Genomic DNA, 12,112 nt, shown 5'->3' with positions numbered 1-12,112 from the left:
TAACAAAACAAATGAACAAAAAAACCAGACAGAGGGCGGTGAGAGCGAGCCGGGGGGGTGGGGTGGGGAGAATTGTGCAGGCGCCTGCCCTCTGAGCCAGAGTTGCCTGCCTAGCCTCCCGCAGGACCGAGAGGCTGCCCTGAGCTTTCTCTGCCTCCTCGCACAGGGGCAGTCCAGCTCTGTCCTCGGTGCCTGGGATCTGGGGACAGACTGTGGCGGCTGCCAGCCGAGGGGACCAGGGCCAGCTACACCACATGTGAAGTGGAAGTGAGGGATCCCTTGTGTTGAGAGTTTCAAGACGGGGCTGGCGCTGAGGCTCAGCAGGTTAAAGCCGCCGCCTGCAGTGCCTGCATCCCATAGGGGCGCCAGTTCAAGGCCTGGCTGCTCCACTTCCGATCCAGCTCTCTGCTATGGCCTGGGAAAGCAGTAGAAGATGGCCCAAGCCCTTGGGCCCCTGAACCTGTGTGGGAGACCCAGAAGAAGCTCCTGGCTCCTGGCTTTGGATCAGCGCAGCTCCAGCTGTTGTGGCCAACTGGGGAGTGAACCAGCGGATGGAAGACCTCTCTTGCTCGCTCTCTCTCTCTCTGCCTCTCCTCCTCTCTCTGTGTAACTCTGACTTTCAAATAAATAAATAAGTAAGTCTTAAAAGAAAAGTTTCAAGACAGACACCATGGAGCGTAAAGCCAAGCCCCGGGCACTTGTGCAGGTCGCACACTGCGAAGGGGATTCTGGGGATTCAGGGGACAGCACCCCATTGGGTGCCATGAGGAGGGACGGCAGGAGACTGAGAGAGCGTTTCGTTTCTTTAAGTGTGCCATACAGAACAGAGCCCACGTCACAGGCGCACAGCCCCGTGAACGTCACAGATGCAGCAGCACCCTTGTAACCACCCCCAGACAAAGCTTTCTCGGCACCCCAGAGTCCCCCGTGTGCCCCCCACGGCTACCACTGTCCTAATGTTCTAGGTGTATATATCTATTTGAAAGGCAGAGTGACAGAGAGAGAGACACTCAGACAGACGGAGATCTTCCATCCACTGTTTCCCTCCCAAAATGTCCCCAGCAGCCGGGCAAGACCAGGCCAGAGCCGGGAGCCAGGAGTTCCATCCCGGTCCCCCACATGAGCAGCAGGGACTCAAGTACTCACTGCCTCCCAGGGCGTGCATTAGCAGGAAACTGGGTCCCAATCAGAGACAAGATTGATCCAGGGCACTCTGATAGGGGATGCCTGTGGGATCTGGGGACAGACTGGTTTATCCCGCTGCACCACAGTGCCCTCCCCACCAGCCCCCCGCCAGCTGAGCTGCACGCTGCCTTTTTTTTTTTTTTTTTTTTTTTTTGACAGGCAGAGTTAGACAGTGAGAGAGAGAGACAGAGAGAAAGGTCTTCCCTCCGTTGGTTCACCCCCCAAATGTCCACCACGGCCTGTGTGCTGCACCGATCCGAAGCCAGGAGCCAGGTGCTTCTTCTTGGTCTCCCATGTGGGCGCAGGGCCCAAGCACTTGAGCCATCCTCCACTGCCTTCCCAGGCCACAGCAGAGAGCTAGCCTGGAAGAGGAGCAACCGGGACAGAATCCAGCACCCCAACCAGGATTAGAACCTGCGGTGCCGGCGCCAGAGGCGGAGGGTTAGCCTAGTGAGCCGCAGTGCCAGCCACACTCTGCTTATTTTTAGCACTGTGTAAATAGGCACGGGACTGTGCACTTTCTCTCCCGCCCGGCTTCTTTCACTCGACTCTGAGCTGGTGAGATTCACCCGTCTGCTGTCTGTGGCTGGAGCTCTCCCTCTGATAGTGACAATGTCAGATGTCACTGTGAGAGGGCTTCCATCCACAGGCTTAGCAATTAGTCAGTAAGGACCCCAATGCCCAGGAGCAGGGGAATGGCTAGGTGAGAGGTGGGCTAGACACAAATCGAGACAAATCGAGGCTGTTCTCTCCCGTTTACCTTCCAGTGTGGCCTGGGAGTGCCACACGGGGCACAGGAGATAAACCTGCAATTAGCGGGTGGGCGGGCGAGCAGCTCCTGCCCCTGGGATGGCGTCAGGCGGTTCTGAGCAACAGCTCTAAGCATTTCCACGAGGGACGTGCAAATCTCCCGGATGGCGGAACCCCGCTTCCCAGAAGTCTGCCTGTACCTGGGCAGCAGACTTTGCCCTGGGACTCCCCGGGGTGCAGAGCCAAGTGCAGAGCTGTGAGCAAGCTCTCCTCTCCAGAGCCATACCCCTGCCTGGAGTCTGCCCCCACCTGGGTGTGAGCCCCCAGCCCACCCAGCTCCCTGGGACGCCTTGCCTGCTCCGGCCTCAGGGACACCGGAGGACCACAACCACACGCCGCCTCCAGCCCCGTCAGGATGGAGGACAAAGCTCTGTTGGGTGGAAGGACTGGGTTAGGGCTTGTCGGGCTACCCCGACACTCAGTTTTCACAGCCATATAATGGGAATAAATGGTACCAGCTGTGCAGGACTGCTGGGAAACTGCAGAGAGGGGATTGGCGTGGGCACTAGCAGGCCCCTGGGTGGGGGCAGCCCTCGCTGTCGAGGTGCCCACAGTGAGACCTCCCCTGTGAGTCAGGGTCCTCAGCCGGAGGAACTCCCCCAGCTTTTCTTCCCTGCACCCCCAAGGGGACGTGGGGCCCTAACTGGTCTTTCATACCTCCTACCAGCAAACAAAGCCAGTGTTTTCTTTGGACCAGATAGATATTTGTAGGCGGGCAGAGGGTGGAGGGCCGTGCTAGGCATTGTGGGGTGTCTATCAGCAAACCGGGCCTCTAACTGCTGGGTGACAGTACCAGGAGTGAAAAGCAGAGATGTTCCCAGGCATTGTCAACTGTCCAGCCCGGTCATGCGTCCACAGGTGGCTCCAGGCTTGGTGCAGCAGCCTGGGGATGTCCTGATGCTCTTTCCTCCTGATCACAAGGTGGCTGCCACTTATCCCACTATGCCGCCATTGCAATCCCATTCAAATGCAGAGGAGAGGGAGAAAGTGATGGTGTCACTTGTGCCTTAGGGGCCCAAACATGCAGCCCCAGATGAAAGGGAGCCTGGAAAGTCAGTGGCAGTGGAGAAGGGGACTGGGATGGAGTGCCCCCCTCCCCCAGGACCTGACATGGCAGTGCTGGCCCTCCTCATCCTTAGGGGAATCTCTCCTTTCAACTTATTTGTTTGAAAGGCACAGTTACAGAGAGACAGAGGAAGAAACAGAGAGAGACACACACATGCAGAGAGGAATTTTCCATGCACTGGTTCACTCCCCAAATGGCTGCAACAGCCAGGGCTGAACCAGGGTGAAGCCAGGAGCCAGGAACTCCATCTGGGTCTCTCCCATGGGTGCAGGGGCCCAAGGACTCGGACCATCTTCCATTGTGTTCCCAGGCACATCAGCAGGGAGCTGGATTGGAAGAGGAGCAGCCAGGACTTGGACCCGCACCCATATGGGATGCCGGTGGCATAGGTGGCTTTACCCTCTGCACCATGCGCCGGGTCCATGGGGCTCACTTCCCTCCCCATCTGCTTTCCTCATTAGACCGTGCGCATGCTCAGCACAAGGGTCCTCATGCTTTCCTCTGTGTGCTCAGCCCCGTGCACCACACTTGGAAGGTGCTCCATCCACGCTCGCTGGATGCATGGATCAGTCGGTGAGCTGACTGCCCTGCTTCTACCTCTCAGAGCCCAGAACCCGCAACTCTGCATTCCTCTGCAGACGCAACAGCATCCAAGCACAAGTCAGCCTGTGATGCAAGTGACCACGCGAACAGAGTTGAACATCCTCCGACCTCGGCCACCCCTCCCCGCCTGGCCAGCTCCCTCTCACCCAGGTCTCGGCTGTCATGGCCCTGCCTCTGGGGAGCCTTGGCCGGTGTCCCCAGGGCGGCTGAGCCCAGCCCCTGCTCCCTGTGTGTGGTCTCTGCCTGGCGGCCCGCTCCTCACCTGCAGGCTTCCCGTCACCCCAGGGTCTGGGAGCGCTTCTCTGCGGAGGGCTGGCCCCTGGGTGTGTTCCTCTAGTGGCCATCCTACCTCTGCCGCACCTGCTCAGCTCTGTGGCCGGGTGAGAAAGTGGCCTGGATGACGTGAACGCAAGTGAGCTTAACGGTGCCCAGTAAACTCTCTTTACGGCCCGAGAATTCGCATCTCGTGTCAATGGTATGGGTCACGAAATCGCATTCTTTACAGAAAGCGTCTTCCAACCATCTGAAGCTGCAGAAGCCATCCTGCGAGCATCTGGGGCCGCATGAAGACAGGTGAGAGGCCACCGTCTGCGGGCCCGTGAGGCCCGAGGGGCACCTGCTTTGGGTTTCCCAGGCCATTCTCAGCAGTTAATAGCCAGCATTTCTTAACATCAAGCAGCAAATTTACATGAAACTCTATTAATTGACTCAGCCATCACAACCCAGGAGACTATTTCCTGGAAAATAAAAGACCGGGGCTGGCGCTGTGGTGTAGCGGGTAAAGCCGCTGCCTGAGGCACTGGTGTCCCATATAGACACTGGCGTCCTAGAGGGCGCCTGTTCAAGTCCCGACTGCTCCTCTTCCTATCCAGCTCCCTGCATATGGCCTAGGAAAGCAACAGAAGATGGCCCAGGTGCTTGGGCCGCTGTACCAATTGCACCCGTGTGGGAGACCTAGCTGACACTCTTGGCTCCTGACTTTGGTCTGGCCCAGCCCTGGCCATTGCAGCCACTTGGGGAGTGAACCAGCAAATGGAAGATCTCTTTCTCTCTCTCTGTCACTCTGCCTTTCAAATAAACAAAATTTTAACAAGTTTTTAAAATTTAAAAAAATAAAAATACATCAAATAGCCCTAAAATTAATGTGTGAGATCTATGAGATATGAAAGAATTGAGGAAATATAGAGAAATCCATCTTTTGGAATGGAAAGCTTATGAAAAAAATTTAGATCCTCCCTGATTAATATGTAGTTACCACACTTCTAAACTAAAATTCTAGAAGAATTTGGAAATTGACAAAATTTCCCTGGCTATATTTTACCTGGGAGATCAATAGGTAAGATTACTATGAGATTTTTGGAAAGAAAAATAATTGAGATGCAGAAAGGATTTCTTTCTCTGTTGTTTATTAAAGGAATCACAAAGCTTAGGAAGTAAAACGTCTGGATGAACTTTTGTTTCATTAATGGAAAAAAAATTTAATATGCACCCTGGGAGCAGAAGTTGATAACTTACGTGTTTGGGTCCCTGCCACCTGCATGGGAGACCTGGCTGGGGTCCCCAGCGCCTGGCCTTGGCCTGACTGAGCACCAGCTGTGTGAGCATTTGGGGAGTGAACTTCCAGCAGGTGGAAGACCTCTATTTATTTATCTACCTACCTACCTACCTACCTATCTATCCATCCGTCCGTCCATCATCTCCCTATCTATCTATCCGTCATCTATCTTTCAAATAAGTAAATTATTCTTAAAAAGAATTGATGAGCTAACCAAAGTGGGAAAAGCTCTGAAGCCATCGTGTCTAACCCAGAAATTGCACACACGAGGCAGGAATCTCACCAAGAAGGAAGCAAGCATTGGAGAGCCCTGTGGGAGGCTGGGGGATCAGCTAGCATCCACGCGTTGTCCTGTGCCAAAAAAGTAACTTCAGCTAGACTAATGTATCACATGTAAAACTAATACCACTTTTAAAAACTCCCCAAATGGCAAGACGACTAAATTTGGGTGCAGAGCTTCCTAAGAAGAAACACCATCATGGGAGGAATCCTAGAAGGAACGAATGAAAGGCTTGACTCCATCAAAATCACAAACTTGTGCACATAAAACATCATAAAATTGAAAAGGCAGACAAACTAGAGCAAATCACTTGCAACAAATAATACAGGCAAAGCGTCACTCCTTTAAAAAGGATTCAAAAGTAAATACACGAAAGTAAATTGTGAAAATAACGCACCAATGCATAATAAGTGCGTTCAGTGTCACTGATGTACAGCTGTACCTCGTATACCTGGTTACTTCTGTGGATAGAGGCTTGACACAATATTAAACAGAAACTTTGGGATTGAAATTGCATATGCAGAATCAATCAAATATATTAAAACGCATACATTTATTTATTTATAAATTTATTTTATTTATTAAAGATGTATTTATTTATTTGAAAGTCAGAGTTACACAGAGAAGGAGAGGTAGAGAGAGAGACAGAGAGAGGTCTTCCATCTGCTGGTTCACTCCCCAATTGGCCGTAGCGGTCGGAGCTGTGCCGATCCGAAGCCAGGAGCCAGGAGCTTATTCTGGGTCTTCCAAGTGGGTTCAGGGGCCTAAGGACTTGGGCCATCCTCCACTGCCTTCCCAGACCATAGCAGAGAGCTGGATCGGAAGTGGAGCAGCTGGGACTCGAACCCGTGCCCACATGGAATGCTGGCACTGTACCAGCCCCTGTTCTTTTTTTAATGGAACAATAATTGCGTAAATATTTTAATGATTTCCCTTTGGAATAGAATCAAGATGATTTTTACTTACTTTCTTTTTTATTCTTTGTCAAGTGCTCAAAACGTGTGTGTGAGTATTATTTATGCAGCCAGTTGAAAATGAGTTAACAGTTTCTCTGGGTTGGACCCCCAAGAGGAGAATCACAGAAACAGATCCTGTTGAGGGGAGGGCATTTGGCTCAGCAATTAGGACACCACTTGGAATTCCCATATCCCACACTGGAGGGCCCAGGGTTCAAGTCTAGCTCCACCCCCAATTCCAGCTTCTCGCTGATGCAGGCTCGAGGAGTCAGCTCAAGCAGTTGGGTCTCTGCTATGTGTATGGGAGGCTTGGGTTGAGTTCCCGGCTCCTGGCTCGGACAAGAAGCAGGGAGGGGAGAGAGGGCTCTAGAAGGCCCGTGGTCCTCTGGAGCTAACTATCTTGCCCAAACGCCCTCCACGTCGCCTTCCATGGAGAGCCTCGCTCTCTCCTGCAGATGGGCCCAGGCCAGATCGGAATGGACTTAAAGGATGCAATGGAGGCTTCAGGAGCTGGGGCCTCTTTTACAGATGTGAGGTTGTGCAGATGACAGGGCAGAGAGCCCCGCGGCCACGCCAGCAACGTGCTGCCGTGGCGTAGCTGCTGTGGCTTAGACAGCAAGGAGCGCAGCCAGCGTCAACGGTGGCCTTGTGTCCCTCGCAGTACAATTTGGCTCCCAAAAGATATGTTCCAATGCTGATGCCCAGAACATGTCTGTGTGAAACTGATTCAGAAAAAGGCTATTGCAGAGGTGAGGAAGTTAGGGATGCCAAGCTGAGAACATCCTGGCTTTACAATAGGTCTTAAAATCCAATGATGGGGCCGGCGCTATGGTGTAGCGGGTGAAGCTGCCGCCTGCGGTGCTGGCTCCTGGCTCCTGGCTTCGGATCGGCACCGTTCTGGCCGTTGTAGCCATCTAGAGAGTGAACCAGCGGATGGAAGACCTCGCTCACTCTCTCTCTCTCTCTGCCTCTCCTTCTGTCTGTGTAGCTCTGACTTTCAGATAAATAAATAAATCTTTAAAAAAAGAAAATCCAACAGTAGGGGCTGGCACTGTGGCGTAGTGGATAAAGCTGCCTCCTGCAGTGCTAGCATCCCATATGGGTGCTGGTTCAAGTCCCAACTGCTCCTCTTCCAATCCAGCTCTCTGCTATGGCCTTGGATAGCAGTGGAAGATGGCTCAAGTCCTTGGGCCCCTGTACCCATGTGGGAGACCCAGAAGAAGCTCCTGGCTCCTGGCATTGGATCGGTGCAACTCCGGGTGTTGCGGCCAACAGGGGAGTGAACCAGTGGATGGAAGACCTTGCTCTCTCTCTGTGTGTGTGTAACTCTGTCTTTCAAATAAAAATAAAAAATCTAAAAAAAGAAGAAGAAGACGACGACGAAGAAGCACATAAAGGACATAGAAGGGCAATCGTTAACACCGAACACCCATGTCGAGGGAATTGAAGCCCAAACTCACAGCCTACGCAGCGCCTCGTGATGACCTCTGCTGGTAGGGACTTTCCTTCTCAGCCAGCGCAGACGTAGCAGAGGGCCCACGTAGCCACCAGCAGAGGTTTCCGAAAGGCGAGAGCAGAGCCCAGCCCGGGCGGCCCAGCAGCCTGTGAATTCCCGGCCGGCCGGCGTAACCTGGAAGCAGCTGGTTTCGGGAAGGGGCGGGCCCTCGTGTAGCAGGTGACTCTGAACTGATTAGAAAGGACACCCCAGGAACCAGAAAACAAGTTCAGGAGAAACCATAAAATTCTTATCAACGCAACAGCCCTGATATGTCTTGGTTTATGCTGTCCGATAACTGGCTCTTTTTTTTTTTTTTTTTTTTTTTTTTTTTTGAGAATGAAAGAGACAGAGGCAGACGGAGTTCCCATTCACAATTCACTCTCCCCAGTGTTTACGATGGCCTGGGCTGAGGAGGGCTGAAGCCCGAAGGTGGGAACCCAACGCAGCTCTTCCTGTGGACGACAAGGACTCAATTACTTGAGCCATCAGCTGCTGCCTCCTGGGGCTGCCACAGCAGGGAGCTGCAGGCAGGAGCTGGCATGCCCCTGGGGAATGAGGGTGTCCCATCAGGCGCTTAATCACTGGCCCAAATGCCCGCCTCCGGCTCTACAATAAACATTGCCCCAAGGAGTTTTTGGCCACAGAGCGGGAGGGGCTTCCTTCTCCTTTCCCACACCCCTAGCAGTCTCCTTTTTAAACTGAGTGGGCAAAAGACCTCAGAGCTCCAAGACAGATGGGTGGTGGGGTACTGTGGGTTAGGCCACTGCTTGGGACACCACATCCCATATCCGAGTGCCAGTTTGGGTCCAGGCTGCTCCACTTCCCATCCAGCTTCCTGCTAATGTGCCCTGGAAGGCAATAGGTGCTGGCTCAAGTGCTTGGGTCCCTGTCACCCACATCAGAGACCTGGATGGGGTTCTGGGCTCCTGGCTTCAGCCTGGTGCAACCCTTGCTGTTGTGGGCTTTTGGGGAGTGAATGAACAGGTGAAAATGTGTGTGTGTGTGTGTGAGAGAGAGAGAGAGAGAGTGTGTGTGTGTGTGTCTTTCTCTGTCACTCTGTCTTTCAAGTAGATGAGAATAAACATTAGAGAAAAGGGAACCCGGAGATCATTCGATGCTCGGGAGGCTGCTTGGCACATGAGATGTCACCGAGGAGTTTGCTTTTTACCCAACTTGCTCAGCCTTTAGTCCATGACCCTCCCTCTGGACGCCACTGTCCATCACGTGGGTCACTCTGGTTTCCATTTGGTCTTTATTTAATTATTAGGGAAGCTAACCATGTTTTATTTATTTATTTTTAGTTTTTGACAAATTCAATGTAGTTCATAGATATGGTTCTAAGAATATAATGATATTTCCTTCCTCTCTCCTTTTCTTTCTTTCAAGGTTTACTTACTTATTTGAAGAGTGGAGTTATAGAGAGAGAGGGAGAGACAGACACAGAGAGGTCTTCCATCCACTGGTTCTCTCCCCAGATGGCACAACGGCTGGAGCTGAACCTGTCCCAACCCAGGAGCCAGAAGCTTCTTCCAGATCTCCTACTCGGGTGCAGGGGCCCACGCACTTGGGCCACCTCCTGCTGCTTTCCCAGGCCATCAGCAGGGAGCTGGATCAGAAGTAGAGCAGCCAGGACTGGAACCAGTGCCCATATGAGATGCTGGCAAATGCTTAACCTACTACACCACAACACTGGCCCCCGTTAAGCATCTTCTTAAGTGCTTATTGGCCTCTGAGTTTGTTTTTGAGCTGATTCATAACTGAAAAAATAACATTCCACTTGGAAGTCATACTGCTTCCTCCAGAAAGCGCTCATCATGCTTGAGAGAATTTGTGGATGCCCTTTCTCCCCAAAACACACAGGTCTCGCCCTGGGGAGGGGGAGACCGCTCACGGCCCCCACAGCCACAGGCAGAGCCTGGGAGACCCGGGAGCCAGCACTCAAGGGCTGGGTGTCCACAGACAGGCCTCCCACGTGAATTCATAGGGGCCAGAGACAAATATTACTACGTATCGCAAAGGTGATTTTCATGCCGACAACATAGAAGTGTCCGATGTCTCCGGTACGAGTTGAACCACAATCAACGCTTCAGTCCTGGGGTGAGGAGGTGTCCTGTGGGGCCGGCCTCTCACGTCCATTCTAACCTCTCTCAAGGGCCCCTCGGTCACCTCAGAGTCTGCGAAGCGGAGAAGTGCACTTCCCAGACTTCCTTGCGGGTGGAGTTTCTCATGGGGATTGGGATCTGAACACTGGACGCTCCAGCCCGAGACTGGGGAGGAGGAAGCAAGAGGCTTCCTGTGGCTCCCAGCTACTGCGGGCATAAGCCAAGGTTTCCAGCAATGTTCCTGCACTTCCTCATGGGGTCACAGTGGCTGCCGCTGCCATGGTGGTGGTGACCAGCTCGTCCTCGGAGGCCTCACCCCGAACCCACTCCTGCAGTCTCCCCAGGGAATCAGAAACCCCTAACTCTTTCTGTCTGCCCAAACTGGCTGCAATGGTTTCTGTTTACTGCAGCTGAACCCCGACAGCTCACAAATCACTCTTCCTCTCCACGGAGCCACGTGAGAGATGAGAGAGAAAAGTCTAGACAAAGGGATACACAGTCACGAGTCATGCTTATTATGATTTTCGTAAAAGCATTGTAATCAGATCCCGTGTCCCTGGAGAGAATTAGAAAAGTACACAAAGACACAAAGAGCTACAGAAAAACCAAGTTGTTAGCCCATAAGTATCAATCACTGACGAGCAGAAAATAATCAGCCCCACTGAGATGCTGGCCCTGATTGGCCCGTGGCTGCCACTCATTTGCATATGGGAGTACTGGCTTAGTCCCCAGGGAGCTGGAGCTGACAGGGCTCACGTAGTGGCCCGGGAGTAAGGGGGAGGAACTGTGGTGATGATCACTTACCCTGGCCACCACCCTCTAGTGCCCAGGGATCTAATTCCACCTGTAGCATGAGGGTGAACCTTAGTATCTTCACCCTGCTCGCCTCTGGCCTCCCTCCAAGGAGCTGCACTGACCACCCCGTGGTGGCAGGGCGTCCTCCACACCCCTCCAGCTCCAGCTAGAACGAGCATCCGCTGGAGCTTTGACAGCGGGACTTGGCGAGCGTGCGGCCGTCTCCCGTCTCCTGATCCGAGAACAGGAGCTGTCCCTTTATTTAGATCTTTGTTTCTTTCAACCATGCTTTCTGGTCCTCAGAGTGCATACATTGTACTTTCTGTTTATTCTTAAGTGTTTTTTTTTTCCTTCTTTATGTTATGATATATAGAATAGTTTCTTAATTTTATTTTGATTGCTCATGGTTAGTTTTTTAGAACAAGTGATGACTTTCTTTTTTTAAAAAAGGATTATTCATTTATTTGAAAGAGAGGTATTGAAAAAATAAAAAAGAGAGGGGGAAATAGAGAGAGAGAGAGAGAGAGAGAGAGAGAAATCTTCCATCCGCTGGTTCACGCCCCAGATGGCTCCAACAGCCTGGACTGGGCCACACCGACGCCAGGAGCCGGGACTCTGATGCAGGGTCACGCATGAACAGATTCCCCACACAAAGGCCAAGAGAGCATGGAGGAGTCAGAGCAAATGGGAGACGCCCCTGCCTGGTGGGACCCTGTGGCAAGGGGCCAGCGGAGGCTGTGGGAGCCCCAGTAACCACGGTGGCCAACCCCCTGTCTGTGACTTCCCCACCAAGACCGGAGGCTGGCGGTCAAGGCTGCCCATTGGTGCCAGCTGCACCAGCTGGCATCCCAGCCACACGGCAGGGGGAGGACAGGTAGGGAGGGGTGTGAAAGGGCAGCCGGACACTGGACCAGAATGAGAGACATGCTCTGTTCACTACACACTGAAGTGCCGGCAATGAGTGTGGACATAAAGTGTGGGTGCCTCCGCAGGGCCCTGGTCATGAAAAACACCCCCCGCCCCTGCCTTCCCCCACCTGCTGTCTGCTCCCCAGATGGACAGCATATAAAAAAGGCAGCCCAGGTCCTGGGTCCCCAGTGATCCCTCCCGCTCTGCCAGGAAAATCACCCAAGATGGAGAAACAAAGCACATCAAGATGTCCATTTCCATGCCACACCCAGCGTTAGCGGAACAAGTGTGGTGGGAACAGACCCGCCAGGGCTGACTTCCTTGGATGTGGGCGGGGGGTGTTGATCTGAACG

The sequence above is a fragment of the Oryctolagus cuniculus genome, chromosome 5, assembly GCF_964237555.1.
Source record: "Oryctolagus cuniculus chromosome 5, mOryCun1.1, whole genome shotgun sequence".
Taxonomy (NCBI): Eukaryota; Metazoa; Chordata; class Mammalia; order Lagomorpha; family Leporidae; genus Oryctolagus; species Oryctolagus cuniculus.
The sequence above is the reverse complement of the archived record's forward strand: the minus strand, read 5'-3'. Positions refer to the sequence as shown.